This window comes from Camelus bactrianus, chromosome 24 (assembly GCF_048773025.1).
Source record: "Camelus bactrianus isolate YW-2024 breed Bactrian camel chromosome 24, ASM4877302v1, whole genome shotgun sequence".
Lineage (NCBI taxonomy): Eukaryota > Metazoa > Chordata > Mammalia > Artiodactyla > Camelidae > Camelus > Camelus bactrianus.
In genome coordinates, this window is record NC_133562.1 from 20,289,534 (window position 1) to 20,317,133 (window position 27,600).

Consider the following 27,600-nt stretch of genomic DNA (forward strand, 5'->3'; position numbering starts at 1 on the left):
GAGGCAGGATCTGGTGGAAGCAAGGAGGTCAAAGCAGAAAGTGTAGAGTTGTCTAGGTCATAGGTGTCGTTGGTTTGAACCAGAATGTGAGCGGTATAGGTTAGGAGAGGTGGTCAGATTCGAGATGTATTTTGAAGTTACAGCGTATGGAATTTGCTCAAGGCATAAATGTACAACATGGAAAAAAAAAAAAGAGAAAGGGGTTAAGATGACACAGATTTTTGGCCTGATCCCTCAGAAGGATGGAATTGCCGGTTTATAGAGATTAAAGTCTATGGGAAAAAAACAGGTTTGGGGGAAAGAAGGATAATTGGGAAATAAGTTTAGGACTTATTAGCCTTAAAATACCTGTAAGACATCCAGGCAGAAACATCAAATAGGCAATTTGGATATAGAAATTTGGAATTCAGAGAACTCACCCATCCATCTTAATAAATATTTACTGATTACCGATGCTACCTCAGAAACTGTGACTCAGACTGTAACTACTAATTTGAAAACTATGTCATTCCTACCTTTTAGGAATTTTCAGTTTAAAGGGGAAAAGGGAAAATTAACACGTATTTCCAATAAGATAGGATAAAAGTTTTCATGGTGCTACAGGAAGACATAGGAGAGGCATGAAGGGATTTTATTTGGTATTGGGTGAAGAAAAATTTCTTGGGAGAGCTGATTTTTTGGCAGACTTGAATAATGTTCAAGAGTTAGCTAAGCTGAGTGCGATCTAGAATGTTCCTTGCTGATTTTCAACTACATCTCATATAATTCTATTTCTGGGATTCAGGTAGATAGTTATCTTTAAATGGGCAGCAAATTTTCAAATCCACCTAAAATAGAATGTGTGTATGTGTGTGTGTGTGTGTTTAAAATTATCTCATCAGTAGTCTTTTATTTTTTCCTTGAGATCAATGTAATTTCTTCTCAAACTGTCTCTTCTAACTCCATGACACTTTCACATAAACTCATTCTAGCATAGTGCATTCCTTTGAAAATAAAGACAACAAAAGGAAAATGGATTTGAATTTAGGAGTTTTGCTTACAAAATAAATTCTTCAAGACAGGAGGCATTACACATCTTATAGAATAACCTGAATAGAATTTATAGAGATTTATTTTTATGCTGCGTTTTGACTTTGTAGTTTTCCTAAATGTATGGTCTTATTACAGTATAGTGAATGAACGCTGGAATGTACCCAGCTTCTCCGATAGGACCTCAATTCTCATTTTCCCAGCTCCCTGCAGCATCCTCTTCTCTGGAAGGTGCCCTATGATGAAAAGAGCCCATCCCCCAAGGATAGCACTCCTCTCCAGGGTCAGCACACATCTAATGATGTTCAGTGTCAGAGCGTAAAGGGCTGTCTTTGCAGCTGGAATCAGGACACCACTGAAGAACCATCTCAGCTCCAGAACTCTCCGTGAGATTGGCTAAGGGCTCTGTTGACATTGCATTAGAGTTTAACTTCTCCTTCAGCCCAGTTCTGCTTCCCTCACTTGATTGAAGATTTTATTACTAAAGGTACTACTTGATAAACCCCTTGTAAGCCAATGTTTGACGCAAGGTCTACTTCCTGGTAACTGTCTGTGTTAGCATCATTTACATCATCTACAGTATAGATTGGTTTAGCAACTAGCAGTTAAACTCCCCAGTTAGAATCAGGAATATCCACTTTGCTCAAAATGCTTTTATAATTTTGGACTAAGTCAATAGAAATATTCTTCATTTCCAAATCGTGTCAACCTCACATATACCCTAAATTGTGAGCGACTGGACCATGATTAAATTTTAATTCCCAATTCCTCATCACTGGATGAATGAATGGATGAATGTATAATGACTGATGAAAAAGAAAGACCTATAGTGTCCAAGATCTGGAAAAAAAGCATCCAGATCAAAGACTTTGCCAAGTCCTCCCATTGTTTTTGAACGTCTCAGCTGTCCTCTGAAATTTTAGAAGTAGATTTGGGTATCCTCTTTAAGGACAACTAGAGAGAATCCAGAATGGGAGAAAAATGGTTTAGATTATGGAAAGCCAAGCAGCCGATCTCACATATATGAAAGATGTAAAGAGGGTGTGGTTTTAGCGTTAAGAATGTGAAGTCACACTGGACAGATGAAGATACGAGGAGAGGAAGTTGTAAAGAAGTAGCTTGTGCTCATTAGCAACAGAGCCGACTCACAGTTACAAAAATGTACCCTGTGAGGTCTTGAACTGGAGTAAAGGGACACAAAGCCAGGGATGTTGTATAAGAGATACTTGTACTGTGCTGAGTTGTGAGCAGCTGACTGCCAAGGATTTATCCTGCTCTGGCTTTGCAATACTGTAGACTTGGACAAGAAAGGGTCAAAGTTCGAAGAGCATCTCTAAACAATGTGGTCATCTACAAAAAAAAAAGAGAGATATGTACACCAAATGCATTCATGTGAAATGAATGGAGAGATACATCTGTATACTAGTTTTGATAGCTGTAGATATGGATGTAAATGTTCTGTCTATGAGGAGACAGCGTGATTCATTTATTTTCACTGTTTTAGAGAAATACATTGTATGAAGACAGGACAATGTTATTTATCATTTTCTTTGTAGAAGGACAAAACATTTTTTGTTGTTAGTACACACAGTGCTACTATGTATATATTTGTGCATGTCACCAAGTGCACACATGTAAGCATCTCTCTAAGATTTATAGCTAAGAACGACATGGCTGGGTCTCAAGGTGTGAGGATCATGTCTCTTAACAGAAAATGCCAAATGATTTGCCGAAGTGATTGTGTCTGTATTGACTCCCACCAGCGGGCTGTAAAAATCAGTTGCTCCCAGACAGTATCAACCCTTGCCCGACTTCTACTGATTTTTCTACTAGTGTGTTGGGCATGAAATAATCCTTCACAGAGATTTTACCTTTCACTGTGCTGACTATTGACAAACTGAGGATCTTTTCATAAGATCACGTGACGTCTCTCCTTCTTCTGTGAATGTCAACTAATCGGTCATAGTATGTGTGTGTGTGTGCGTCTCAAGAACCTTTTTCTCTAAATAAACCTCCCCCAAATATTTTTCTCATTAAGCAGTAGTCCTTTATGTATTCGAGATCTAATCTTCATTAGTTTTGTGCATATGAAATATCTTCCTCCAGTCTGTGGTATGTCTTTTTATTTGTTGACTCACCTCCGGAGAAATGGAAAAGTTAATTGTAATATATTCGTCTTGATTGATTCTGTCTTTTATGGGTTGCACTCATTAGGTCTTGTTTAAGAAATTACTCTGTATGCTGAGGTCTTTAAAACGTTATTCTGCATTATTTTGCCATTTTGCCTTTGCTGCTTAGACATTCACATTTAACTTTGTAACCTTCCTTGATGGTTCCTGTTAATAGCGTGAGGTCGATATCCACATATGCTCTTTATCGACAAGTGGTCATCCTAGCAAACCTTACTGAAGACATAGCTTTCTCCCCCTATACCTGGCAGTGTCCCTGGTCATTCATCAACTTTCCTGGAGACTTGGGTCTGTTTCTAACTTTGAAGTGTTCTTTCTCTTCATTATTTCACTTCCATTTTCTCCCCTAGATTAATTACTATAACTTCACAATGAATCTTGAGGTTTGGTAATGCTTCAACCATTCTTGATATTTGCAATGTATTTCTTCATCTGGTACTTTCCTTTCTATACACAGTTTAAAATCAACTTCTCACTTTAAGAAAAAAAAAGGCTATCCAAAATTTTTCTAGAATTTTATTGAAGCTAGAGTTTATTTGGGAGAAAGTTACATGTTTTCAAAATTGTATCTTCTTGTCTATAAGCATTGTTTGACTACATTCACTTAAATATTTTCTAATGTCTTTCAATAAAGATCTATACATTTTTCCATAAGAGGCTTGCAAATTCTGTTTTTTTTTTTTTGATTCAAACTTAAGTATCTTTAATTTTTGGTGATTGTATATTGTATTATTTTTTTTTCCAACATACTTCTTTACAGAACTGCTATTTATTGCATATACTAGTTTTATAGTATTAACCAATTTGCTAAATTATCTTATTAATATTTTCACAATCAAAAGACCTTGGGAATGGTACTCTGACCATTTAAAAGGAAAGTTTAAAAGCCTATGAGAAGTGGAAGCAAAAAGGAACAAAAAAGCTTGAAGATATGTAAGCGTTCCAGCCAACATCATTCCAGTGATGGAAAAAAATTACAATAAAATCCCCATGAATGGATTTTTACAAATCCAGCTTTTGTGTTTTTCACTGAAATGTGTCTACTGCTAAAAAACTGTTCTGCCTTATTCAGATACCAGGTTCTTTTTCTTGCTGAAATGTTGCTTTGGGGTTTATGATAGATAGAAGAGTAAAATCTAACACCTTTCCCCCAAACTCCATCCCTACTTCAAAAGAAACTGCTCTGTTTGATCTTCCTGAAGCTCTTATTGACAGGGCATCAATCATTTTATTTGTATACCACTTTCCACAGCACTACAATTGCTTCACAGAACTTGTACCGTCTCAGTGCCCAACACAGACCGACAAATTATTTGTTCAAAAGGCAAGCTTATCAAGCCTGCACTGCTTCCCTGAATGTGTGCAGAGCTGTATTGGCTGCATGTGAAATGAGGCTAGAATCAGGTGTCCATGTCATTCAACAGGCAGAGGGGCTGGGGAAGCCTGTGCTGTGGCCTCTTGGAACAGCAGGCTGTGGACTCCTGGGGTCTGAGAGGCCATCTGGACCTGCGGGTAAGAGGACATGGAGCTTCTCCCGTGGCCTTTCATAAGGAACTCACTACCATGAGGTGCAAATCTTCTTTGGGTTGAAAATGATCGTGAAGAATCACCCATCCTAAGAGCTGCACTTGGTAACCAAGTCCCAGAGGTTAGGTGATTTTAAGTAAAACCAGATGGTTATGTCATTTCTTTATTAGCAGAAATTATACTTATGCTATTTAATTTTATTTATTTATTTATTTATTTATTTATTTATTTATTTATTTATCTATTTATTTATTTTTTCCCTAACCCTTTCTTCAACATGGCTCTTCTACTTCGGTCGGGTTTATCTTTTCACTTTCTCTGCAGACATTTCATCTTCTTTTCTCATCTGCCTTCCGCATGGGACCATTTTCCTCCCCAATCATTACTAACACGCTGTCCTTTTCTTTCCAGTAATCAGATTACACTGGCATGATTTCTCTCTCTAATCTGAATTGTCCAGACTAAGTTTATGTTCCTGTAAAAATGTTTCTTTAATATGTGCATATCTGTATTGATGTCATAATAAACATGTATATGAGTCTCAATGCTGGGCTGGAGCAACGCGATCGTGTGAATTTCTATTTGCGTTCTAGAGGCCAGCTGTGTAATCACAGTGCAACACGTAGGGTACCACACACACACATACCAGTAAATACTAAGTTACTCTATACAAAATGATTATATCATTGTTTAAATGCTGCTTCAAAAAATGTCCTTGTTTCTTCTGCTTATGTTGTTCCTATTAAAATGTTGTTAAATACTTGAGCAGAGGGTGTATATCTTTGTTCTGTAATCTCCTCGATACATAATAAAGAAATAAATGTATATATATGTATACATATGTCAGAATATATAATAACTTTTGAGTGACTGAAACAACTGACAATTATGATAATTTTACTTTGTAAGCACCAAACAGTGCAGTGTAGCAACATAAAGTTTGTATATACTTGCATATAACATATGTGATGTGTACACATTATAGTTATTTGGCAAAATTTAACAAATACCTATAGGCATATAGAGATTGACACATACAATCTACACCACTATTTTATAATAATCAAGAAATTAGGAGCTTACACTATAAAACATTATGTGTGTATATATGTTATATATGGATTTTGTCTCAGAATAATATAAAGCTAATTCCAAGATTAAGAATTTATCTCAATAAATTCAATAGAATTTATCTCAATTTTTTAAGAAAAAAATTTATAATTTATAGTTGATTTCAGTGGATGCATTCTTTAGGAAAAGAAAAAAATCCAATGGTTTTCGCTAAAGAAACATGTTATGGCCTGGAAAAAAAATATATTTATAGTATCTAACTTCTGCAAGTATTTCCCTCTCAACAAATTCTTCTATTAGCACGTACATTTATAGTCATAAAACAACCTTTAAGCCACATTTTACTAAGCCCTAAAGCAGATGAGAATCAAATGCAGATGTGGAATGGGAGCCTGACAGATGCTGAAAAACCCTGTCAATATCCTAAAGGAATCCACTCCCTATCAGAGAGAAACTTAATTTCTACTATAAAGAATTTGATTATGTATTGTTATACAAAATGTGATTAATGTTTTGCGGTGATTAATCAACTGCAAAATATATAATTATGCCATCTGTATTTTTCCAGCTTCTTGTCACTTACAAATTCTGCAGGGGAGTTGGGAGGTGCGGTGCCGAAAACTTGTGGCATTTGGAGAGCTTTAAAACCGTGGGAGACGCATCTGGGGAACAGAGCAACTTACAGGCCTGGTGCTTATTCTAATGGATAAAAGAATAAGATTATAAACAAAGAGAACCCCAAAGCCCACTGGCTCCCCGCAGAACAGAAGACTCTGATAAGAGAGGCCACAGCCTCCCAGATACAGAGAGAATTAGCTCCCTGAGTCAAATTGCCATTCACTTTTCATTCCAGGAACAGGTTACAAACTTCACTTTACATAGTGGAAGCAATGGCCTTACCTCAGTGCCAGGCAAGGATATGTCATTTATTTCAGTGCATTAGTAAAGTAAATGTTTTTGGATCTCCATTCTACCAAAATCCAAGATGTGACTATGGTTGAGGTTTATGCCGCAACCCACATTCACGTCTTCCTAAAAACTGAAACTGTTAGAGTTGTATTTACACATGTGTCCCAGTTGGGAAAAGTTTCAATATAATTGAGAGTTACTTATTTAGATGAATTCTGCAGAAGACCTAGGGTTTTAATATATTTTTTGACCTAGATAATGCTAGATAATATGTTTCATTTATTTTGTTTTTCATTGTACTATTGCTTTGGGGGGAGGAGTATTATGTAGAAACAACTTAAAATGAGTTCTGCTTCAAATCCCCAATAGTTTCATAGTAAGAATAGCGTCTACTTGTGTGCTGAAGAGTAATACACAGAGATGAGCTAATTTTATTAAAGCATGCCTCCTTAATTTTGGCTAGACATCAGAATCACATGGAATTTTTCTTCTTGACACAAATTTTGGGCCACAACTGCAGAAATTAATTGTTCTGGGGTGAAGTCCATACATTGGTGTTTTTAGAAGCTTCCAGATAATTTTCCTGTAGTGTCTTCCAGAAAGAATATCCAATAAGCCATTAGCTCTTTAAGTGTGGTCCTCAGACCATCAGCCCAGCATCACCTGAAAACTGGTTAAAAATGGAAACTATCCGGTTCCACTACCGATCTGCTGGGTCTGAAATTCCAGCATGAGGTCCAGTGGACTATAACGCAGTAAGCCCTACAGATGTCTTGGATATACACTGATTTTTCCCCAAACTTTAACCTGCTTTGGAATTAGAATTTCTGATACAGTAGGTTTGGGGTGAGGCTTATGAATTTGTATTTCTAACAAGTAGCAACACTGGTTGGAACACTGCACTTTGGACACTGCAGGGTTAAAGTGTTGCAACAAATGAAAACTGAAACTGGCATGGCAATATATTTATAGATGTTTTAAATATGTGATGTGTTACCTTTCTCAATCTGAGAATTACCCCTTTGTCAAAGATCGTCTTTGTAAAGCCTTTCGTTTCAAATCCCACCAGGTGATACTTCACAGTCTTTGTCCAGATTCTAGAACAAAAGCCAAGTATCCGCAGGGGTTCATCGGTCTTGTTTATTACCCAGTGCAGGTTTAGTGACGTTTAGCCCACAATAAATATTTATGGAATGAAGGAGAAAATGAGAGGATGTTTTGATTGGGCTCACCAGTAAATTCAGTCGAAGCGAGAGATTTGACTCACTCTTTTCAGTAGCTGTTTCACTTAATTGACAGGCTGTTTTGAAATAATATTGACTCGATGTATTTTTGCTTAAAAGATCGAGTCTGTCTAGTTTGGCAATTGACAACGAGCATAAATCTATTGACTAGATTTTGTTGGTTCTGAACCAGTCACCATGAAGCTGAGCAGACATTAGCCGATGTCTCCACGACAGCTATTTTCTGTTCACGTGGTCCTAATATCTGTAAACGTTTAATCCTTTCAGTCGTATAATTATGAATCTGCCATCAGCAACTTGCAGAATGGAGTAGTTCACTGGCGAAAGAGAAGCCGTCACTGTCCCTGTTCCTTTATACTCATGTTCTGATAATTATAACAATGTATGTGGAAATATAAAATAAAATTTATGCCCGTCTAACTGGGATTGGGGGATTGTTCCAATTTTTAAAACTATGGGTATGATATACCTATGTGTTTGCAGAGAATGAGAAGTAATAATTATTTCTGGCACACAGTTTGTAGAAAAATAATTTTCTTTTTTTTTTTTCTCCTGTGAGAGGAGGGGAGGAAGAAAATAATTTATGGAATTAAAGGTTCAAAAGAAAAGAAGGGGAACTATTGGGTGTGAAAGGTCAATTGAATACAATCTCAAAACCAATCTTCTCACTTCATGGGGCTCCTCGTACCCTTATATTGCTGTTAGGGGATCTGGATGAAAGCTCAACTGATCTGTTTCAGGAAACTGAGAGCAAGGGGTTGACAGTTCAATACGTCATCTCCACCTGTGTATAAAATAGAAGGCATTTAACATATACTATGAAAATCTCAAAAGATGTCAGGTTCTGTCAATGTTAGCCTATTTCACTGAGATCTCAAAGAGACTTTAGATTTATCAATTTTGTGAGAGATGTGTGATCTGGGGCCCATTCTCAAGTCACCAGTTGTTTATCAAAAGTCAACAAGAAGCAATATTGCTAAAGCTTTATCACTCATCAGGATGACTTGGGGGAAAAGAAAAAAAAAAAAGGATATTTATTTGGAATTTGAGGATGTCTCCAAGAAGAAAATAGACAGATGTGTTTAGAAGAATGAGAAAAGAATCAGGAAAATACAGTCATTGTTTTGTAAAAGCGTTACGTGATGTATCATCTGTAAAAATACTACATCATTTTGTTGTATAGCTGAAACTAATATAATATTGTAAATCAACTACAATTTAAAAAGATAACTAGAATTCAGTGATCTAGGGAAAATACTTAAAGATGAGAAAAATGATAAAATAGAACCACCCCAACACAACCTAAATGCATAATCATTTATTTCAATGACTTTAAAGTAATATCATAAAATGTATGACATTCATGTATGTGTGGTAAATAAATTTATAGGAAACATGGGTTTTAATTCAGAGCAGAGGCATATTATTATTTTTCATACTTAATAATTTCTGGAGGTCTGTTAGATCACTTTATTTTGGGAACAGCATCATCCTTAAAACATTGAAGGAACAAAGGAAGTGATACCATGTAATTCTGTCTCAGAGTCTAGAGCAGAAGAGAATGTTGTGCTAATTTCATCATCCACGTGGGCAAGTGTTCATTGCCCTTGGTGAACGGAGTCCTAGTTCAGATGGACATTATGGTTAAACACATACATTTCTGTTTTCCAAGAGCTGGCTGTTTCAAAGCCCCACCTGACGATCGAAAATTGAAGGAGGCTGAAATTCTAGGTAAATGTTCCTGTTTCTTTGCATTTTGTAAATAGTTCTCGTCTCCCTCAGCCATGCTCTCTTCGTTATAAATTTTAATATCATTGCAAAAAGAAATTCAACTCCAGGAAAATCAAAGTGCATTCATTTTCACTTGATGGCTAAATATTGAAAGAAATATTATTTCCATGTGATCTAATCATTACAAGCTGCTTTTAAAAATACCCACTAATGCTTTGTTATAGAATTTCACCTTCCTAAAGATACCATAGCAGGGTAACCAATTAAAGGAGACCATTAGGAAAATATATTGCAATGAAGTTTACATTCAGCAGACAGAGCTTGTTGGTAGATAAGTGGAATCTTTTAAATGTGGGCTATTTATTTATTTTTACATTTTATCGTGTTGATTATCACAGCAAGAGGCATTCTTTTAGATTAAAAACATTGTGAAACGTTAAATTTAAAAAATGAAAAAGCCAATATGCACAATTAAACAATTATCACTTTCGACCTAGACTCACAAATGAAAATAAATAGGTGAGACAAGAGCACATAAACACGTAGGGGGTCTTGGTTATACTCACTGCCTCCATGACAGCTCCATTAACTTGAAACTTTGGGTTGTTATTAAGAAATTACAGTCTTGCCTCGGGAAGGAAGTAGAGTGATGCTTGTCCATAAGCCTGAGATATATCTTCTTCATCATAAGGACAGGCACTCTCCCTTCAAAGGTGGAGAAGATATACATTTTCTCATGTGGCATTTAACAAACGCACAATCAACTTCCTTTCTCCAAAAATGTGTTTTCAAATTCAGAGTGTTGTTAAGTTTGCAACTTGAGGCAAAAGCCCAGGCTTCAAATATATAGCAGTGACAGAGAAGACATAAAAGAGTAAACAACAGAAGTGGCAACAACAAAAAAGAAAACATTTTATGGAGACTGAAAAACCCAGTTATGTGGACCAAACGTGGAACAGATGCAGAGAACAGTGAGCCAGCTACGAGGTCAGGCTTCCTGGTCTCTGAGACTGTGCACAGACAACGGTGATGAGATGGGGTAACGGACCATCCGTGGGAAGCCAGCCAGGGGACAGCGGTCAGAACAGTCTAGTCGGAAATGGGCTTGAAAAGGCAGAAACTGAAGACTCTAAGGGAGCGCGAGGATAAGGTCAAAGCTAAACGATCAGAAAATGCCACAAACTACAGTTGGCTGGATGGTGGGAAGCGTAAAATCCCCAACAACTGACCCAGAAAGAGATTCGAACCATTTCTATAAGGACTGAGGTCCAGTGAGGAGGAGGAGCAAGGTCAAAGTCATGGAACAAAGACAGGTAAGAAAAGGAAGATGGAGTGAGAAAAGGAGAAAGGAAGAACACATGCACACACACAAGACTTCCCACTCAAAAATTAGCATTTCCTCCAAAATTGCAAAGCAAATGAAAAATCAAAGCTATATTGATATAAATTCCCATGAGAACTAATTTATTCCAGATAATGATAATTTTGTGTAAAAGTCTTGGAAAACATTAAATATACTCAAGTACAATACAGTAAAATTAAACCTCCCTACAACAAAGGCAAAATAAACAAAGTTAAAAGACAACAAATGGCACAAAAATATGTAGAATGCATCTAAGTGACAAATGCTATTCTTTGGTACGTATTAAGAATTGAACAAATCAGTCAGAAAAGATAAACAACTCAAAGGCTAGGAATACAATACATAAAAGAGGACAAAAATGTTCATTAAAGACATGAAAAAAAGGTTCAACCTAAATATTGTCAGGAAAATAAAAAATAAAATAAAATACCGCACCTGCATCTAATTAGCAAAAGATACATAAAACTCGTAGGTAATATTACCTGCCAATACATATACTTAAAAAAACACAGTAATATGTCATATCATATCGTATCATCATATCATAGTGTTATAATATGTATCATAATTTAAATCTAAAAGGAAGAGTCAAAGAAAGTAATTTATAATGTGATTATATAGTTTCATAGATAAATGCTTGGGGATAACAGCATTTTAGGCACCTGCATCCATATCACTGTGAAAAGGGCAGAAAGGGGTTTAGACAAATCCCGCTATATTCAGTAAAGAAGTTAATGACTATGGGCATTGCTGTCATGAGTGATGTGACTTTTTTAAAGTAGTAACCAGTTTTTGTACATGTCTGTACCCACAAAACATGGGTAGCCCCCTATAGTTAACCCAGTGGTCCTAGTCATTGAAAATTCGGCATAGGTTAAATCTATGCAAACGGTTCTTTGGATTCTTGTGGAAGTTAATGTATGTAATATAGCAGTGATAATTACACCCAAGTTTAGATTGTTTTGTTTTATGTCTCTCCATGAACGTTCAGTTATATTTTCACAAGTTGTTTGAGGAGCAAAACGACTCGTCTCCTGGGGACTGCCACACGCAAAGGCTAGTCATCTCACGTGCTGACCCCCACCCGCTTAGCAGCAGCCCTCAACAAAATCATCTTGGTGACCCAGAACGTCCCCACAAGTTTCCCGTGCCTCTCAGAATGCAGCGAGGGGGCAACTCTGAGTGCACTGATTGTGATGTAAATTGGTGCAATTCACAGGGCGGGTAGTTAATCTATAATAAACGTAAAGTTTTCATTCTCTAAGATCAAGCAATTCCACTCACAAGCATACACTCCAGAGAAATCCCAGCTCATGACACGGGAGAGAACGTATGTGAGTGATTATTGCAGCACAGAGAAAAATTGAGATCACCTAAATGTCTATAAACAGAAGAAGGGATAAATAAATGGTGACATATTTGTTCAATTAAATATTCTCTCTCTGTTTCTCTCTCTCTATGTATAGATATATACACACATACATATATATGTAAATGATAGAGCTACATACATGAATTGATGAATTTCAGAAACAGTATAGAGGGAAAGTTGTAGAAGGCACTGCACAGTATGATGTCAATTACATACATCTAAAAACACGAAACCAACACTTCACATTGTTAAATGCACATACATATGTAGTAAACATATGACAACTCACACCTGCGTTTAGACAGGTTTTTTTCCTCCAGAAAAAGAGAAAGAGGAAATTGTAATGCTACTTTCCTGAGCATAAGGTTTAAAGTGGATATTTTTAAATATTTATCTCATTAACCTGATATCTATCAGTTTTTCTATTATTCTCTATAATTATGTACAGTTTTTTTTCCTACAATAACCATATTCTTTTAATTAAACCACCAGTATATCTTTCAAGGCACAGGGCTTCATTGGTAACAGAAGAGAAAAGTTTATTTTTTTTCATGGCTTTTATCCTATATTTTACATATTTCCCTAGGTCTCATTTGATAGCCTCAATTCTTTCCTGTATTATATGAAATCCACACTATTTGACAGGGCAAAACAATGCTTCATTTATCTTTTTTTTTTTTTTAGCTTCTAGCATAATTTCTACCCTGTATATCATGTATGAGAAATAAATAGCTGGAAAGATGGGGTAGATTATGAATAAAAATAAACACATGGAATGTGTATTATAGATGAAATAACTTTGCCCTGTCCTGGGATTTTATTTCAGAAAATGTTTGTCCTGGAAAAAAAAATTTATGCTAAAATAGATGTGTTTTCTATAATCTCTCAAACCTTAGAAAGCAAAAATTATTTCCTGGGCTGTTTCTAAGTACTGCAGACGTTCTGTAATATACATTAAAGGACAGAGAACCTACTTACTTTTTTTTCTTGTTTTTCTTTTCTTTAATCACAAAGATTTACCTGAAGAAATCATAAAAAAAGGGTAGAGTTTAAAGCTATGCCACAGCTGTTGAAAAATTTTATTTAGTTTTTGAACTTTGCACAACGGCAGATTAGCAGAAGCCTCACCATAACAGCACGAAAGCCAGGAGGCAGTGACCTTTCAAACACAAACCACTGTGTGAAGTGGGGGAACTGGAGGAAAAGATGGAATATGAGAGTGACTCAGCTTCACAGTGATGAAGAAAGATAAGGATCTGTTCATGCTATCTGACTTCTGACTGTGGATTGGTTAAATGCATCTCAATTTAAATCATAATTTGTATTGTATTTATTTTCTTTTCACAAACGCTGAAGATAGCAACAGCCTAGATATTTAGTTCGAAGGGGACGTACCTAAGAACTAAAATGAAATTCTGCAACTCAGAATATGCCAGCATCTTTACAACATTCTTGCAGAAGAACACCAAAAGCATTCCCACTGTTGCCTAGGCAGACTATTTATTAAAAGTATTCAATAGTTTGTTGAATAAATAGGTTAATTGGATTTGTCACAGTAGGGCGTCTTGGTTCATTTAGTCTGAGACTTGGTGCCCATCAAGAGCATCAGATGTTTCTTTAGAGTTGCAGGTGTATCTATCAGAGTGACAATTCAGAGATGAGCTTTATCTACAAAAAAAATCTGTTTCTAGTATAAGGCCATTGTGCATTGTCCTCATTGATTTATCTAAAATTTCATTAAGGTATTTTCACATGGACCCTGTTCCGGTGTGCAAAAATACCTCTTTATTAACCCAGAATTTACTACTTCAAAAATGTTAGAGAAGGAGTCTCTGGGTGGAGGGGTCCAGGAGACCATCATTTGTATTTTCTTCCCGCCCCCTAGGGCAGTTTTAAACTTCAAGCCCTGTTCCTAATTTTTAAGTCTTCAATCACTAATTCATTCATTTGGTTAATCAGTTAGTCAACAAATGCTTATTAAGAACCATGGTGTTCCATATATCATAATAGAGACTAAAGTAGTGACAAAAACAAAAGCTGCTGCCCTCCTGAGGATATTCTGAATGGGAGACAGATAATAAACTGAAGGAAAACAAGGTCGATCTATCCATTTATCCATCTATCGATCAATCAATCTATCTATCCATCCATCAATCCATCCACCTAATTAAGCTGGACCATGGGAAGTGCTAAGGGGAAACAAAAGTAGGGGTGCGATATACTGTCTCTTTCTTTGACTATCATCTCGACCATCCTCTTAGTCCTATTCACGGTGACTTTCTTGAGTTACCAAAACCAGCATGGCAAGGATGCGTTCTGGTTTCCTACGAGGGACAGTCACTCTTGGAATTCAGTTTCCTGTCTTTCCCTTTGAAGTTTAGTATTTTTTTAGCCATCCACCTCTCCCCACTCCCACAATTTTATAGCACAAGTTCTCCTTGAAGTTTGCATGGTTTGAAATGTTCCTGACCTCTTCAAATTGTGTATACTAATGTCAACGTCTCCATCCAAAAAGGCAACTAAGCCTTCCTTAACGAAAGCTGGGGTATCTGAATTCCACTTGTATGAAATATTTATTGCTACATTCCACTCAGACTAAATAAACTGTTTCAAAAGAGGACAAAAAATAAGAATTGTATCCATTTATTACTAGCACACTCTACAGCTAGAATTGTAAAAGATGCTACTTGGCGATGGTGCAAATAATTCCTAATTTATATGGAGCTGTTTTTCAGTGAGCACAAACGTACCCTGAATATCCCCTTTTGTTATGGAATCTTTTCTGAGGTACTAGACAAGCTTTCAAATTTGCTCTACCCTGAACAAACAAAGGACATTCAAAACCTAAGTCTGCACTCCTGCCTTTATAGTATTATTTGTAAGACTTACAATTTTATTCAATTAATCATACACGCACTGGTGAACGCCCTGGGTCTCTATTCTGTTCCTTTTGTACATTGTTTCAAACTGTTATAATTACTCCATCTGTGAAATATCTTCTATCTCATACTATTAGCTTTTTTTCACTTCTTCAATTGTCACTTTTCAATTGCTTTTCTAACTACATTAACTTTATATTCATATCCGCATAAAATCCCTGTGGTGAGTTCCCCAAGCACCCTGTTTATTTATTTTTTAATTTACCTTGTTGGATTATAATTGATATAAAATATAATAAGTTTAATTGTACCGTTCAATGGATTTTACCCTTATAATCACCACCACATTTAAGGGAGGAAATATTTGCATCACCCAAAAGGTTCTCTAATGCCCCTTCCCAGCCGATCACCATCCACCTCTAGTCCCCAGCAATCACTGCTCTGTTTTCTGTCACTACAGGTTACACTTGTCTTGTCTAGAGTCCCACATAAATGGAATGATACAGCAAGTGCTCATTTGAGTCTGGGTTCCTTGACATGTTTTTAGATTAATCATGTACTCATCTACCAGTAGTTCGTGTCTTTTTATTTGAATGGCATCTCATTGCACAGTATGCCCCAATTTGTTTGTTCATTCATCCACTGGTGGCTATTATTAGGGTTGTTTTCAATTTGGAGCAATTAGGAATGAAGCTTCTTTAAATAACCATATGCAGATCTTTGTGTGGACATATTTCCATTTCTCTTCCACTTAACAGTGTAATTGCTCTATTTCGTGAAATTGTGAGTTTCACGTTTTAAGCAACTGTAAAACTCTTTTCCAAATTGGTCGAACCATTTTAAATTTTCATCAGCAGCTTGTGAGAGGTTTAGTTGCTCCACATCTTCACTAACATCTTATGTTATTTTTGTGTGTGTGTGTGTTTGTTTTAATTTTAGCCATTCCACTAAGTGTGTAGGAATAACTCTCTGTGGATTTTATTTACATTTCCTTCAAGGTTGTTGGGTTTCTTTTCATGTGCTTTTGGCATTCGTGTATTTTTATTTCTGATGTATCTGTTCAACTCTTTACCTCATTCAAAAAATTGGATTTGGGTCATTGTTATGAAATTACAGAAAACGTTTTAATACAGTTTCTGGAAATTAGTTCTTTGTCAGATGTATATTTTGCACATATCTTCTTCCACTCTGTGGTTTACCATTTCATTTTCATAATAGTGTCTTTCAAAAAGCAGTTTTCAATTTTAATAAAGGTCAATTTATCATGTTTTTTATGATTAGTTCTATAAGACATATTTGCTTTCCACCAGAATATAAAATTTTTCTTCTTTTTTTAAAATAAAATCTTCATAATATTAATTTTTACATTTAGATCTAGGATCTATTTTGAGTTAACTTTAATTTATGCTGGGAGGTAAAGTTTGAGGTTCCTTAATTTTCATGTGTATATCCAGATATCCCTGTGTATTTGTTGTAAAGATGCTTTTCCATATTGAATTACCTTGCCACCTTTATTGAAAATCAACTGACCGTATATTTATGGTCCTAGATTCATACATACATGGTAAATTGATCTCAGGACTCTGTACATTGTACAGATACATGTACATAGTCTTACTTTAATAATACAAATCTTATTTGCTTTTCCTTTATAGTAAGTCTTCAAACAAGTCAAAAACCCCATCGTTGTCTTTTCAATTTAACTTTGACTACTCTAGACCATTTTTATTTCTATATAAATTTCAAAATCAGCTTATCAATTTTAAAGAAAACCCTCTGGGTTTTATTAGGGAGCACTTTGAATCTATGAATGACTTTCAGAAAAAATGTTTAAAGATGCCCAGTAATCCATGAAAATGGTATGTCTTTCCATCTACGTATGTCTTTGATTTTCTCAGTGCTTTGTAATTATCAGTGTACACGTTTTGCAAATATTTTATTAAATGCATCCTTAAGTATTTATTTTAGTAATTTAAGTTTCAATAATTCATTGATATTGATATGCAATTGATTTCTGTATACTGGGCTTATATCCTGAGACTGCGCAAAACTCCCTCTGCTATAATAGAGATGATCTCTAAACAAACTAGAACAATTTGGGGCTGACTTTGTCTTCCTTTTCTTAAGGATCACAGCCTTGCCCTTGCCCATTGTCCAAGGTGTGAAAACACTTATTTTTTATATATGTCATCCAGTTTCCTGGTTGTTGGAGTGGGGAGATAATTCCAGACTCTGCTCTTCCTTTGTGGCATAAATCAAAGTCCACAGTGATCTCTGATTATTTTCTTTTAATTGTTAGTATTAAATGTATATAATGTAATTCAAGTGGATTTTATTCCTTAAAATGTTAAGCTTTTAAATCAAGGGCAAGAGATCATTTTTTTCAAGCATTCTTCTATATTTTTCAGCAGAATTTTAAAATGTGCTTCATATTTTTACACTTTGTATTTTTAATTTGATATTCATAACTTACTTTACTGTGTCATTAATTATTTAGATGGCAGATGTTAATGTTTTAATAGTCTTTATTTTCTCTTCTTTTAAAGTTTATACTTCTTAACATTGATGTTAGCACTCAGGAGTGAATATGTTATCAGGATCTATTTTGCTTTAGTTTTATTTTTAAGAAGGAGTAGTTCCTTTTTTCCTTCCTCTTTCCTTTACTCCTTCTTCTCTATTTAAACAATTTTAAAAATTTACATAGCAATAGTTTTTTTTTTTTTTATTTCATATCTTCTTTGATTAATTTTGGTCATTTATATTTTATTACAAAAGTCATCCATTTTCACCATAGATTTTAACATTTTGTATTGAATTTATTAAAATAGTCTCCATATTGAATATATATTTTTCTTATGTATATGTTGTTATTTCCCTACTAGTATATCTGATAGTCTGTATTTACTTTTCCCCCTTTTTTCTTAATTAAATCATCCAGTTTCAGATTTTTATGATTTTTTAAATAACTTTAAAATTTCTTTACTATTAATAGATTTATCATCTCTATTACATGAATTTGTATACTTTGATTATTTAATTTCTTCTTTCCTTTTGTTTATTTTTAAAATTATCTTTCCTATCTTTCTGAATTCATAGCATAATCAATCTGGTTTTTTTTTAATTATTTTAGTTATAAAGTAATTGAAGTTTATTTTCCTCTGAGAAAAGATTTAACAGTCTCTGATTATATCCAATCTTCAGTACCAATCTTTCCTGGCTACAAGTAGTTTATTCCCCCACCACCAATAATTTCAGGATGTATGCTGATCAAAAAGCTCACATTACTTCTGAAAAAAAATCACAGCCACGAAGCAGTTTGCATTGAAATGTGATACGCGCTGGATTTGAATTCAGTTTGCGTGAATTGTTTCTCAAATTGGATGAGGTGATGGAGACAGTAGAGAGGATGCATAGAACTCACCATCTCCAGTGCTTTTATAAGCTGAAAATGAAATGAGTGAAACTAGTTTAATTCCTCATATCCAATAAATGCAAAGTGAGCAAGCTGAGAGAAGTTGCGGATGGCTTGATAGTCTAACCTTTAGAACTCAACATCAGGTTTCGTTTTGTTTTGTTTTTTCCAATTGATGTTTTTATTGCCTGTCTTGGAGATTTATGGCCCAGTGTTACTCCTCATAGTCTTACGTTGAGGAATGCTTCGGGAATGATCCATCTATTCCCCCGAACCATGAATAGTTAGCATATTTTAACTTGAACGATGAAACAATAAAAATTGTAACACTTTGAAAACCAGTGCAGAAATAATGGCAGAATAATGTATATTTCAGAAAGAGGAAAAATGGCTTGGGGTAAGGAAACAGAATTCGAGAGGTCTAAAGAGAATTGCCAACGAAAGCAAGAAAACAACAACCACAAAAAAGAAAGAAAGAAAGAAAACAGAAACGTTGCCACCATTCACATAAAGCAACAACCAAAATACGGAATCATGTCTACCTGCCTTTTAACTCTCCTGGTGATAATTAACAACTAATAAGTGTCTCCACAACAGCATTCTTTTTTATCCCCTGACCAGCAAGTATCTCCGTTCCCAAAGATACAGGTCTAATTCGTTCTCCCTGGCAAGACAGCTCACGGGGAAAAAAGTACACCTCAGTCTCTCCTTTTCAATTACATCTACCTACTCCCAACAGGCTTCACCCAAACAAGTCCAAGGGTTCTAAACAAGATGTTTTCCTTCTGAACAAGTCCAAGTTGGCTCAGCCTCCCTGCAGTGCATTTCCAACGTGATTCAATACAATTCTGGAATAAAATCAAATGATCTTTGTCTCCCTTTTCTCACCGACTGTAAGGAAATTTCTCATCTCACAAAGCAATTTTCTGATTTATCTGGGGTTCACATTCAAAAATTACATCTACCCTTAAAAAACACAACACATAAGAGATTCTTGTACACATTAAATTCATCCATTGAACTGAAATAACAGAAAATTGAGGCAGTAGGGGATGACTTCTTTAATTTGTATACACTAGTGAAATAAAATTGTATTTAGTTACCCCAGGCCACATAAGCTAAATATTTATATTGATAATCTGTCTATGTACTCAATTATTTTAAAATATTAAAATAACGGCCGATAGTAACTATATTTTAAACAATTCATAATATTAAATTAAAATGATCAGTTTCTTCATGTCTTTAGCAGCTCAGATGATTACTTACTGACCACAGCAAAAAGGTCTAACTTAGGTCCCATGATCCCACTATGCGATCCCAAGTTCCAAACTATACCAGGTCATGGGTCCACACTTCACTGTCTGTGAGTCAGATACTCGTGATTCTGTTATTGTAACCGACAAGCCAACAGGTTTAGCAGAATGCTGCGTTACCAGTGAAGTCAGATCCTTCGAGGCCAAACAAAAGAAGAGTATCTTTGGATTTCAACAGGACATATCAGTATTGCCCATTTTCTCCTTGACTAAAATATTATAAAAATATACCCCACAAAATACCATGACACAAATATAATGGTTTTATTGAATTACTGGCAAAATACCAAAGATGACTTTTTTTTTTTTTTGCAACGTGTACATCACCACTGTAGTTAACACTGTTTACATGGGTGATGGTTGATTTCTGTGTAAACCAATGTACTCCCTTCTCTTCGTTACTCATAATCACTATCGTGGGCAAGATGTTGACTAAAATTACTGTGGGTTGAGGAGTACGTCACAGAGTGTGCAGTGCACGCTTGAGGTGGGTGAGCCTGACACGTTTTCAGAGCCACCCTAGAGGCATCCTCAAAGGACAGTAACTAAGTCTGATATGTTAAAACCCATAACTGTAAAGTAAAGAATGTTCTATACAGAAGACTAAGCTCCCACAAGATGCCTCCTTACCCGCCCCCGGCTTTGTGGAGGGAAAGTTGACATATAATAGCGTATTAAGTTTAAGGTAAAAAAAAATGTGATGATTTAGGTGTACATAGGTGTTGTGAAATGATTACTGTAATGAGGTTAATTCACACCGGCATCACTGCACATAATTGGCTTTGTGTGTGGTGAGCACAGTTCAGAGCTACTTTCTTAGCAACTTTCAAGTCTATAATATTGTTAATTATGATAAGTAGATATAATTGCTAAGTATGTAATATTGTTGACCGCTATCCACTATACATCCAGAACTCATTCATCTTATAACTGGAAATATGTACCCTTTGACCAACAATTCCCCATTTTCCCCACTCCCCAACCCCTGGTAACCAGCATTCGACACTCTGTTTCAATGAGTTCAGCTTTTTTAGGTTCCACATATAATTAGCATGATACAGTACTTGCCTTTCTCTGTCTGACTTTCTTCTCTTAGCATACTGCCCTCAAGGTCCATCCATGTTATTGCATATGGCAGGACTTACTATTTCATGGCTAAATAATATTTCATATATGACCATATATGTATGTAATATTTTCTTTATCTATTCATCCGTCAGTGGACCCTTAGGCTATTTCTATGTCTTGGCGACCGTGAATAATGCTGCAATGACATGGGGGTGCAGACGTCTCTTTGAGACAGTGAGTTCATTTCCTTTATATATATATCCAGCAGGTGGTAGCTCAGTTTTTACTTTTCAGGAACCTCCATACTATTTCCCATAGTAGCCACACCAATTTACATCCCCAACAACAGTATACAAGGGTTCCCTTCTCTTTACATCCTCACCAGCATTTGTTTTCTCTTGTCTTTTCATAATAAACTTTGTAATAGGTGTGAGGTGATATCTCATGGTGGTTTGTCTTTTTTTATTAGTAGACTTTATTTCTTAGCGCAGTTTCAGGTTCACAACAGAGTTGAGCAGAAAATACAGAGAGTTCGCACGTAGCCCTCCCCGCCCACACATACGTACTCCCCTACCCTCAGCATCCCGCATCAGTGTGGCATATTTGGTACAATCGATGAACCAACATGGGCACATTATTATCAACCAAAGTCCATAGTTTACATTAGGGTTCACTCTTGATGTTACATTCTATGGGTTTTGACAAATGTGTCACGACAACATCATACACTTGGATCAAATCCACAAAGTCATATGAAATCCTCACTTTTTACTAACTGGTGGGATTTCATATAGCCTCGTCCTTTAGTCAGTGACCAAGCTCTGCCACTCTAGTTAGGGTTCTGAACCATATAAACCAGCGGCCTAGTGTTAAGTTGGAGACAAGTGTTTATATATATATATCCATGCTATTCTATTAATAGTTTTAATTGTGTGAAAAATACAAATTGTTTAAAAAGATCGTTTTAGACTATTTTGTATTAATATCCCAGATCTGTGTTTTTATTCTTAATACCTGAAAAAATTAAAATATATCAAGGAGTCAAAGATAATCAGAAAACCAGTAGCTCATCTGCAACAAGCATTCATGTTTAGTTACTTCAATCCCTGTCCCTTTTTCTGTCAATCATATTCAATATCACATGATTTATTATATTTTCTTCCATTATTTTCTACTTCCCATTATTGACTCATAAACAATACACCTAGGTTTATATTTCTTAATCTAAGCTGTTTTTGCATCATTCATTGTGCCTAGAATAGAGTTCAGTAAACGGTATGCTATTATATATTTGTTGCATGAAATTTTTCTTGAAAATTTTTCTTGATTAGTGATTGGATAGCTAAGTGGAATCTCATAAGAATTCTTGCTTCGTAGTCTTCCTACTTGCTCTCAGGACACAGTAATTGAGATTAGACCTACTGCTTACCTCTAAGGAGCCAACCGCTGCCTCCTGACCATTTATCATGACCTTGGCCACCTAATGATAATTCATGATTTGATAAATTCTTTACTACTGGCAGCCTACATGAATATCTGCAAAACATTAATACAGCTGTATTGCAATGTCCCACCAACACTATCTTGACATTTGAATCTTTTTTTCTCTAGAACACCAGGGTTACTTTCATTACAAATCTTACGAGTTTTATAGGTTTCATTACAGTGTGAATCCAAAGAAATTTGAGGATTAGGAAGTAAAATCATTAATTATATCTTCAGGGGATAACTATGGTCACCTAGGAAAACCTAAAGTTGTCAAAAAGAGACTTTAAATGACTTATGAAAAAGGAATGTTGCCAGGCAGCAACCCCTTTGGTCGCTAAGGATATAAAACACACTGTGTTTAGAGAAGAAGCAGTTAAATGACAGCACAAACATGAAGTGTCGTGCTCCCTGCTAAAGCCACAGTAAAAAGGGCAGACCACCGGCAGCCCGAACCTGGGTTCATTCTCTTTCTATGCTTCTTATAAACAGTGTGATCTTGGAACAAAATTAGCCATCCTATCTTTTCAGTCTCTACAACAAAACTGTAACTCAGGTCCCAGTGATATTTCTACAATAATTGTTTAATTATGATCTTGTCAAGCCTTCGGCTGTCCCCTTGCCAAAATCCTTCCTCTTCCAGGACCTACATGTACAAAGCCACCTCGGGAGCTGGTGAACAAGTAGCCACATTGCTGTTTTTAGAGCTCCGTCACTATCCACCAGGGGAAAAAAATAGTCAACCTTACGGCCCTGCCCTCAGAGGCGGCCTCAGTTTTCCCCGCTTCCACTCTGCACCCCACCAAGAGCGAACAATTTAGCCCTCTGGTTGGTTCATCTTATCTACCTCCTTCTCCGCTTATTCTGAAGACCTTCCTTTTTGCTTTTCTATTCTATTCCTGCCATAGACGTCTTCTTCCCGAGATTATCTGGGTCACCTTTTCTCCTGCTGAAAAAAAAACTACGGAAAATAGTGGGTCATATTGCATGAACCACCAAAATCCATACACAGTGTAAAAATTTGGGTGTTGCCTACAGCGCAGTGCTGAAAAGTTGGTGAACTTAATAGTGGACAAATTTTAAGGTTTGAATAATTGATGACTTCTTTGAGCCTTAATTTTCTCCTCTTTGAAAAGAGAAAATTCCAGAGAGCTACTATTAATATTGATGAAAAACAAATTAATGAGAAGGCATGGCCCACATGTTAGGAGCAGGGAAGGTCTCAGGCTGCAGTGGAGGGGCGGGTATCGAGAGTAACATAAAGAACACATGATAAAAGTATTTAAAATTATTTTAAAAGACCTTTGTTAGATGAGACTGTCTTTCTCAACTGACAGTTATTATTCTCCTCCAAAAAGTGAGGGATTTTTACAATCTATTCTAATATTAAGTAATGTTTCTTAGAGCAGAGGTGGGGAAGAGTGGAAAGAAAAAAACAAATAGAAAGACAAAAAAGGGAGAAAGTTTATTTATTTAAGTATTTGTCTATCTATCTACCTATCTATCTATCTCTGTTTTTATCTGTCTATAGATTGTTAGAGAGTGAGGCAGGCCTCCCAGAGAGGGGGAACAGAGCAAGTTCCAGAACTACAGAGATAGTTTCAGAGTTGCTTGCCAGAGTACCTGCAGAACAGACATTTGCTTATCCCCCCAAAATGAATTGTTTATTTTGCATCTGAAAGATTAATAAAGGACCAACTTTAAACTGCAGCAGTCTGTAGATGAGTGTGGTGGTAAGGCTGGAGAAATAGAAGGTCACAATGCACTAAGTAAAGACCGAACTCAGAGAATTGGAAACAGAATTGACTGCCAAGTCTCTAACATTGTGGTAAGTGATCTTCCCAGCCTTCCCGGATCACCACAGGGATCCAGGGAGCACCAACTGTTGATCCCCAACCATCATAAGAAAAGGAGAAGAATCTAGTGGGCTAGCTCTTCCTGGCTGAGTATCTTCCTAATTTTTTGGTGAGGAATGATACTTGCCGATACTTGAAGTCCTTACTGTGTCGGATGCAACTTACCCATTTTTACTGAAGCTAAGTGTAAAACAATTCCCATCGATATCTCACTCTGTGGTTAAAAGGCTAACATGAACAGCATTGTCATCAGGATAAGATACTGAACGGAAAAATGCCCATAGTTTCAGTTTTATAAAAATGTATGAACTTAGTGCATTTTATCTGACAATAGGAAAGCAAACCCACTAAAGGCTGTCCAAATGAGGCTTTGCCAGGATGGCAGCTAAATGTGAGTAATAACTATCTAAGTATGCTGGACATGACCAACACGTCATTCTGACAGTTGACACATTTATATTAAGCATTTTGGTTATACCTATAATTTAAAATTATAAATAACACCTACTTTACCTCTTGCTTTTAGAACATCAAAGGTGATTAAAGATAAGTAGAAATTTGATTATATCTCTCTAGGTATCACAGATCACAGGGGTAATCATAATTAGTTTGAGTTTTGTGCAAGATCTGGGGGGCCAGGATATAAATCAGGAAGATACGATGGCCTGATCAGACAAAACTAAGTTGGTGTTGGGGTCATCACTGGTTAGAACTGGTAATCTGGACAAACCTCTAGGACTTTTCTAACGTTTTAATTCCTCCCTCTGCCCTCCTGGTGCTTTGCAATGACCAACCATCACTGACACCAAGAAGTTAGGGTTGCGAGGATCATGGAATCCAAGGTGGATGAGATATTGAAGATCTAGTCTAGTGTTTTACAACTCATATTTCTCAGAAATTGTCTTTCACCCCAGTCTGTTTCTTGGAAAATATCTTCCCCTATCTCTACCCAGGAACAACAACAAAAAAAAAAAAAGGTAGAGGTAGCCAGTGAGGTTTTTCCTTTGTTTTCAAAAGTAAGTAAAAATAATTTTACTATTGTGTATTTTATATAATAAATTACTGAGTTAGATGTTTCTAAGATAATCTTCTTAAAATTCTTTGTGGAAAAATTTGCAGTGGAAAACCACTGGTCGAGTGCAATATTCCAATCTGAGTATTTTTGTTTTAACTTTTATATATTTTTTTAAGGGGGTGATATAATTAGGTTTATTTATTTATTTTTGGAAGAGGTCCTGGGAATTGAACCCAGGACCTCATGCAGGCTAAGCATGCGGTCTACTACTTGAACTATACCCTCCCCCAACTTGAATATCCTTTTGAGTAATTCTGGCTATTAGGAAGAAAGCAGACTAAAGTTTTAATTGGCATTACAAAGGGGACTGATTATTTTAACTAGACATTATACTGATACTGACTCGAGGAGGAAACATTATCTGGTCTCCTATGAACTTTGTATTTTTTCATGCAACAAAAAGAACCACTGTGTAAACTTATGAGTAACAAATGCGCATGTATAAAAATGTGTGTATAGTTTCAACATATATTGTTTTAAATTTTGTTTGCCCTTCATATATTCCATATATTTAAGGCTTTCACTGTGTAAAGTCACAGCTAGGTAGACTTAAATGACCCATCAAAGTTTTTCACTGAAATGAATATATTTATTCAAAAAACCAAGTTATCTCTGAGAAATAAGGAAAAAAAAAAGGTGGTTTTTTAATATGAGGAGTTTACAGCACAGTGGAGGTTGGACATGTGAACTGTATTAAGCATGGCTTTTATTTTCTGAATTTTGATGCTTTGGTCTCTGGGTTCTAACTGATCCTGAAGGGACCACCCTTCCCAGGATTAGCCAGCCCCTAGAGATAGCAAACGACTCTTCCAGCAGCATGACTCTCAAATGCAAACCAGACAATCTAGGCGCCACACCCCAGCAACTCCTCTATCAGGCTCTCACACTTCAGACCATCATCCACCTGCCCTAATCACCCCAGGACCCGGTACCAGAAAAACAGGAACAACATCGATCTGTAGAGTCTGATAAACTTTTTCAAACTAGTCAATCCTAAATCAGTTTACTCTGCCTCACCTATTCCTTCCCCGAGAAAGTACAAGACACGCTGTGGCCACGTTTCCTCTTGCTTTCTCAGCCTCCTGACCAACCCTGGTGCTCGTCCACATGGCACGCCTGCGCAGAGTTCCATGTCTTCTGTTTCTAGGAAACTGTAATTTACCTTCATTCACGACAGACATTACCGTATCTGATCAGAACAAGTTCTGGATACTCTTAAAACAGGAAGTAAAATGAAAATGTTTCAAATTCTGCCTGTTTGAATTCCCAAATGTGTGAGATGGAACAAATGACTAACTCTAGGAACTCGCTCAGTTCTATGTGGTGAAAATAATCGCATTTAACTCAACGGATTCAGAATTAAATTTGCATATATATCAATTAAAACAGTACCTGCCAAAAATTAAATGTTCCATAAATGTAAGCTGATATCATAAATATAACAGACTTGGTACATTGTGATGTTTAGGTGTCCAGATTTCTGAAATCATTTCACATCGCACAATTTGTGCTCACGGATTATAAAATCGTCACTCTACGTGCCTGTATTCTATGCAACTACTTTTTTTTTTCCAACTAGCGGATATTCTCATTCATCGAAAAGGATAACATATTACCCCATTATTGGTGATCTGAGCACCACTCCTTTCTGACTTACTGGTGAATAACTGGAGAAGTAAGAGTTTAACTAATTCAATGAAATCACTGTCCAGTTTTCTCCCCTCTTCCTTTCTTGAAGATTGGCTTTCAGGGATGAAAACCTCCATTCTCTGATCACAATTTGAGAATTTCCTATGCAAACCCAGAGTTCACCCGAGAGCTCACCAGACTTATGTCCTCTTAACTAATTTATTGAACTTGAAGGCCTGAGCTAGCTTAAGCTCCCTCTCATAAGCATTCATTACTGTTTCCATAGATTGAAAGAAGGGGGGGAAATGTGGATACATGAGAAGCAAAGAAGATCAAAGGAGAGGAAAAAAAAAAAAGACAGAAAAAAGGTTTTTTTGAGGTATGCTGTAGGTTTTCTTCCTTTAAAGAAGCCTTGTCACAGCCCTCAAATAAAGTAGCTACAGGG